The 7,227-nt window shown below is 44.1% G+C and overlaps 1 protein-coding gene and 1 pseudogene across 1 annotated transcript in view; one reads left to right on the top strand and one right to left on the bottom strand.

The window, feature by feature from the left end:
* Positions 1-7,227, bottom strand: part of WNK2 (WNK lysine deficient protein kinase 2) — a 138,536-nt gene that overhangs the window by 120,903 nt on the left and 10,406 nt on the right. The window lies entirely within an intron of this gene.
* Positions 7,037-7,155, top strand: LOC112471809 (annotated as a pseudogene).

Here is a 7,227-nt window from a genome sequence, read left to right as displayed (position 1 = left end):
AGGCATCTTCACGTGGCAATTAGTGGTCCTTGTTTTAACAATAAGGCCTGGTGCTGGCAGAGGGGCCCAGAAGGCAGGCTAAGGGCTAGTTGGTCTGACAGCCTTTCAGAAGAGCTGCTTGGCAAACTCTCACACTTACTCTTATTCTTGGACCCCCTTTTGGAATCTACCCTGAGGAAAGCAAAGATATAGGCCTAGAGTTGTTTATCTCAGAGTTATCAAAAAGGCCAAAATTGGAAACAATCAGTTTCTACCAAGAGGGCCTGGGTACACCCCTGCCCTACCCCTAAACCCCCCACTTCTTCATTCCCCCACCCTTATCCTAAACCCTGGGCTTTGAGACCATCCGTTACCGCCGCTCGGACTGATACACTCGGCACTGGGTTCTGGGGACAAGAAAGCATAGCGTATAGCAGAAGCTCAATAAACAATTGTTAAAACAGCAAATAAAAGAATAATCTCAGAGAAAAGTACTGCAAGAAAATATACCAGATATCAGCAGTAATTACATCTGTTTGGTGAATTTCATTTTCTCTTTGTACCTCTGTTATTTATCAATGGCAACCATAGCTGTCCCACAGCAGTACTGTGTGCTGCATGTGTGTGGCCACCCCTGAACCAGTTGCTGGGGCAGCAGTTTATGCATTTGTAATTGTGATAGATTTTACCAAATCGTCTTCAGGAGAGGCTGTACCAATTTACCCCCATCAGACATGCAGCCTCGCCTGCAAAGCATGTTAATTGACTTTGCATTGGAGAAAAGTGGCATCCCAGCCAAGCTCTAATTTCCATGTCTTCTATTATGCGTGAGCTCAGCCTCTCCCCTTTGATTCAGGGCCTCTCAACCCTCCCTGCCCAGGTTCCAGCTGTGAGTCCTGGGTCTGGGACAGAGTGCAGCAGCACCTTCAGCTGCCCGGATGAGACCTCCTGGCCTCCACACATGTGACTACGCACATACAGGGAGGCTGCTCTCATGCTTATGGAGGACACAGTGTGGACGACCCCCTCCCACAGAGCAGACAGGCCAGCTATGCCCATGATTGGGCCCAGCCATTTGCTCTGTAAATCAGGAACCAAGTATGTGCCTACTCTCAGACCTGTGGGAAGACTCAACAAGCCAGACAGTGCCTGGCCACAAAGGGTTCTGTGTTTTTAATATCATCTCTGCTTACCAAGGGAGAAGGCGAGGCTTGTGGTGCAGTGGCTTGTCCAGGCCCCCAGTCAGTTCATTTCCTAGCCGTCTGCCACCTGTTACCCTAAAATCACCATCAGCACTGCATCTGTCTCTCCCCTGACAAATAGTCAGGTCCTAGCTAGGGGACCCACCCCTCTGGTTCTAGCATCTCCCTCCCCACAGCATGACCTGAGCTGGTCTGAGCTGAATGGGCTGGGTAATGAAGCCATCTCATCCTTCCTGGGACCCCATGAAGCAGAGTCTTAGCCCCAAGACAGTGACCATGAGAAGTGAGACCTAGACTCAAGTCCAGCCCCTGGGCCATTCCAGGCCACACCTAGGTTGGGGGCACTGCCTCAAACTGAACCCTCAGGCCTCAGTTTCCCATCTATATACTATATCATGGCGCTGCTGATCCCCAAGGTCACCATGAGGGTGACAGAGTGGATGTCTGCCTGGTTGGAGCAAGCAGCCCAGGCCAGAATGAAGGAGGCTGAGTCACTGAAGTCCCACAAGGCTAAGACCTCATGATCCTGAGCCCCCCGGCCACCCCTAGATCAAACTTGTGCTGGGTCACATCTTCCCTCCCAAGACCCGCTGTCAGCCTATGTCACAGCCCGGGTTGGGGCAGCTGGATTGACTACTTAGTCCATGCCTGGTCCCCACCAATCAAACCCACACCCCACTGGTCATCAGGCCTGTCTTCAGCCATGCTCAGCATTGGTGATAGAGGCAGGGGTCCCTCACACTGTGTGAATGAATAGCACCAATCAGATCCCAAGGCAGTGGGGCCATTATCACCCCCTTTTAAAGCACACAATCCAGTGGTTGTCAGCACAGTCACAGACTCTTGCAACCATCTCCACTAAGTCTAGCACATTCTCATCACTTCAAAAGAAGACCTGGCTCCCCCGGTGAATCCCAGGGACCAGAGGACAAGCGGGACCACGTCCCTATAGAGCTGGTGGCCCTGGACTACCTTGATCTGCTGCTTCAAATTCAAAGATGAAACTTTATTGTTTGGCTTGAAAATCATAAAACCAGACACTACCAGATTGAAGACAGGTAATTTAGAAAATATCCAGAGCAGTGACAGGCTAAGTTCTTTGAAAAGTATCTCAAAGATGTTAGCTGTCTTATCTAGATTCAAGAAGCTTTAGCTGTTGGACTAGGATATGGTGATAATGCTGAAAAATACAAGGACTTGGTACCTGACAATACAAAAAATGCTGACAATGCAACCACAAATGCCAGGCCCTGGTCAATGTGGATATAAATAATTCTGATTTTGAGGCTGATGTCACTCTGGATCCCCTTCAGCATCAACACAGTTCTCATTGTGGTCCAGGAGGCCTCACACAGGACACAGTTGCTAATGCAAATTAAACACTAGAGGGCTTACCTATTGCTTTAGACAAGCATGTTCTTGCTTTTGACACAGGAGATGCAGCTCTTAATGGAGCTGCTCCAGTTCTGCAATTGCTGCATATAGAAGAGCTCAGAGAGCTACAGTGAATGGAGCCATAGTGGCTGTTCAGGCAATTACTGTGGATGCAAAGACAGACCACAGGTTGGGGAAAGTCGGATGATGAACAGTTTAGAATTTCAGCTTCTCACCTGCTTCATACACTCTAGCATGTGTTTGGAAATCAAAAGCCACATTTTTGAGGGTAAAATCCCAGACAATTGACTTCTAGAGATTTATCATCATTACTTTCCTTTTAATAACATTTGGGAAAGCGGGTGGGGGAATAAGACCCTATCAAGCAGTTACTCTCCACTACCCATTCCCTTTCCCAGACCCTGACAACCACTAGCCCACATTTTGTCTCTGGATCTGCCTATTCAGGACAATTCATATAAATAGAATCATACACTATGTGGCCTTTGTGTCTGGCTTCTTTCACTCACATGATGTTTTCCAGTTCATCCACATTGTAGCGTGTGTCAGAGCTTCATTTCTTTTTTGGCTAAATATCATTCCATTGTATGGATAGACCACAATTTATTTATCTATCACCTGTTGATGGGCATTTGAATTGCTTCCACTTTTTGGCTACTATAAACATCCATGTGCACATTTTTGTATATACCTACGTGAAGTTGCTGGGTCATAAGTTCACTCTATGGTAACCATTTAAAAAACAGCCAGACTGTCTTCCACAGTGGCTGCAGCATTTTACATCCCCACCTGCAGGATATGAGGGTTTCAGTTTCTTCACATCCTTGCCAACACTTGTTTTCCATTTTTGTGATTCTAACCATCCTAATGGGTGTGAAGTGGTTTTGATTTGCATTTCCCCAAGGTTAGTGATATTGAGCATTTTTTCATTTTTGTTGGCCTTGGGTATATCTTCTTAGGAGAAATGTCTGTTCAAGTCTTTTGCCCATTTTTGAATCCAGTTGCTTGTCTATTTGCTGTTGAGTTTCAGGGGTTCCTTATATATTGTGGGCACTAGACTTTGGTCAGATCTGTGATTTGCAAATAGTTTCTCCCATTCTGTGCATGGTCTTTGCAATCCCTTCATAGTGTCTCTTGATGTACAAAAGTGTTTAATTTTGATGGAGTGTTTTTGTCTTGGTTGCCTGTGTCCAACAAAATCTTGAGCTAAATTCTCCACACTCCCGTGGCTAAGTCCTAGGCCCTCTCCAAGCTAAGTCCCCTGCGCTGCAGGCCCTTTTCCTGGCCCCTTACACTGCACCCCCTGCTGGTGCCCAGCCAGGAATCATGAGAGCATAATCAGGGCTATAAGGCTTAACTAGGCTCCTAGAATTTGAGGGTAAGAAATACTAAACTTGACAGAGCACCATCTGTGCTCAAGGCTACTTTTTCTCTTCTGAGAAGGGAGGGAGAGGAAAACATTTCTGCTTCTCCAGTCCCATGACTGTCTCTCAATGCATCCTACCACGGCACTGTGAAGTGAAGATTGTAGTCCCCATCCTACTGAGGAGGAAACTGAGGCTCTGGGAAGTACATTAAGTGCCCAAAGTCTAGAGTTACTGCTAGGGCTACAGGGAAAGACTAACTCATTTAGTCATTCAACAAAGATTTGAGAGGACACACCCCACACAGACCCCAGCAGAGCCCCGATGAGCTCACAGTTCCATAGTGGGACAGAAGTAACAGATTGGCGCCATAGTGGAGTGCATGTCAGAGTCCCAAGGACCCCAGCCTGGGCTAAGAATTGTGGAAGAAAAGCGTGGAAGAAGGGATGTCACCATCCCCCACCTACCTGCCATCCCAGAACTGACCCTGTGGGAAGAAACCCTGCGAGGGGGATGTCTGAGGCCTCATTGGTTCTGCTCCTGCTGTGAACGGACCTGTCACCAATAGAGCCCCTGAGACCCCCAGGGGTTGATCAGGTGAGTCCTGTCACTAAACAAAAGAGTTAAGGAAAGGTGCAAAGTGCAAGATTGTGAGAATGCGGTCTGATCTCATCCATGTGTGTGAATAAAGAACACATGTCCGTGTCCAACTTGCTGCTTACCAACAAGAGATTTGGAAGGAAACACAAGCCCCAAAGATAGTGGTTACTTGGGTGTGGGAGCTACTGAGCGGGGCTCGGACAGGCATGGAGGGAGGCCTTCTTAAAATGTTTGAGTCATTTGAATATGACTAGTCAAAAATTAAATTAAAAATAAGGAAGAATGGCTAAAGTGTCCAAGAACTACTTATGGTAATGGACGTATAACACTGAATACATTTAAGTGGTATACACTTAAGTGAGTGAAATGTAAGGGTATGAATTATGTCTCAATCAAGCTGTTAAAGAAGGAAAGTTGTCTGTGATCCTGCATGCTGCCCAATGAAACAGCTGTGTCAGTAATGAGTGGGCTTCGACTGACACAAATGAGACGGGTGTCTTCAGGCACATATACATTTGCTCTCAGGCTTTAGTTGACTCAGAAACCCCAAGGGCTGGCTGAAATGCTAATTCCTGGCCTCACCCCCAGACAGGGGCAGAGGCCTGGATAGCTGCATTTTTAAAAATCCTCTCTGATGCTGGGCTGGTCCTGGGACCCACTTTGAGAATTGCTGGCCCTTTGGGGAGTAGAGAGGGAGGGAGAGATTTCACTACATGCAATTTTGATCTTCACATTGCATGATCAGGCTACTAAACAAAAAATATATAAATAAGATTTAAACTTTAGAAATTATTAGAAGTTATTAGAATTAGATATGTGTAACAGAGATGCTTAAGTGCCTTCCACTGTCCATTCTCTCCTTCCTCTATCATAGAGACCCTGAACTTTAATAGGGAACATGAGTGTTTGGAATAGAAAGTCCATCTCTCCACTTTCTTTGCATCTAGATATGGCCACATGGCTGAGTTCTGGCCATAGATGTGAGTGAAGCTGTCCAGAAACATCTGAGAAGTGTGTTTGAGTGTGGGGTGCACCCTTATTTGTCTCTTCCTTTTTCCCACTGGCTGGGATGCAAGCACAGTAGCTGGCACTAATGCAACTATCTTAGACCACTAAGTGGAAGCTATGTGTTGAATGTGGCAAAGCAGGAAAATAGAGGAAACTGGACTTTTGACCGCATGCAACTGCCACACTGGCTCTGTCCTGCTTACCTCAGGCATCCTGTATATAATAAGAAAGAAATGCCTTTCTTGTTTAAGCAACTGGTACTTTGAAGTTTGTGTCACTTGTAGTCATACTTGCCATATGTGATCCAGTATATAAAGTATCTGGCTCATGGATTGGAAAGATTAAAATTGTTAAAGTGATCATGCTACCCATGGCAATCTACATAGTCAATGCAATCCCTATCAAAATACCAACGACATTCTTCTCAGAATTAGAACAAATAATCCTAAAATTTATATGAAATTACAAAAGATTACAAATAGACAAAGCACCTTGAGAAAGAACAAAGAGGAGGTATCACACTCTCTGATTTCAAACTATACTACAAAGCTATAGTAATCAAAACAATATGACAGTGGCATAAAAACAGACACATAGACCAATGGAACAAAATAGAGAGCCCAGAAATAAACCCTCGCTTATATGGTCAATTAATCTATGAGAAAAAAAAGGCAAGAATATACAACGGGGAAAAGACAGTCTCTACAACAAGTAGCAAAGAGAAAACTGGACAGATATATATATATATAAAGAAACTGAACCACTCCCTTACACCATATACAAAAATAAATTCAAAATGTATTAAAGACGTAAATGTGAGACCTGAAATTCCTAAAAGACAACATAGATAGTAAACTATTTTATATCAATCTGAGTAATATCTTTTTGGATATGTCCCCTTGGGCAGGGGAAACAAAAGCAATAATAAATAAATTGGACTTCATCAAACTAAAAAGCTTCTTCACAGAGAAGGAAACCATTAACAAAACAAAAAGACAACCTATTCAATGGAAGCATGTATTCACAAATGATATATCCAATAAAGGGTTAATGTACAAAAATATATAAAGAACTCATACAGCTCAATAATAAAATAAAGTTAACAATCAGATCAAAAATGGGGCAGAGGATACGAAGAGACATTTCTCCAAAAAAGAGATACAGATGGCCAACAGAAATATGAAAAGATGCTCAATATCATTAACCACAGGGAACACAAACTAGAAGCACAATGAGATATTACCGCATACCAATCAGAATGGCTATTATCATAAAGTCAACAAATACCATGTATTGGCGAAGATGTGGAAAAAAGGGAATCCTTGTGTACTTTTGGTGGGACTGCAAATTGGTACAGCCACTATGGAAAACAATATGAATAATCTTCAAAAAACTGAAAATAGATCTACCATACAACACAGCAATTAGACCTCTGGGTATTCATCTGAAGAAAATGGAAACATTGATTTAAAAATATATATATATCCAGTCTACGGCCATGCTACCCTGAACAAACCCGATCCCGTCTGATCTCAGAAACTAAGCAGAGTTGGGCCTGGTTAGTACTTGGACAGGAGACCATCTAGGAAGACCAGGTGCTATAGGCGTAAAAAATAAAAAAATAAGGGATTGTAAGCTGACAAGGTCCTTGCAATCTGTGAGGTCAGCAAGGGTTACCA

The sequence above is a fragment of the Pteropus alecto genome, unplaced genomic scaffold, assembly GCF_000325575.1.
Source record: "Pteropus alecto unplaced genomic scaffold, ASM32557v1 scaffold129, whole genome shotgun sequence".
In the NCBI taxonomy this organism is placed as follows: domain Eukaryota; kingdom Metazoa; phylum Chordata; class Mammalia; order Chiroptera; family Pteropodidae; genus Pteropus; species Pteropus alecto.
Note: the sequence above shows the minus strand (reverse complement) of the source record. Positions and strands in the feature narration are given on the sequence as shown.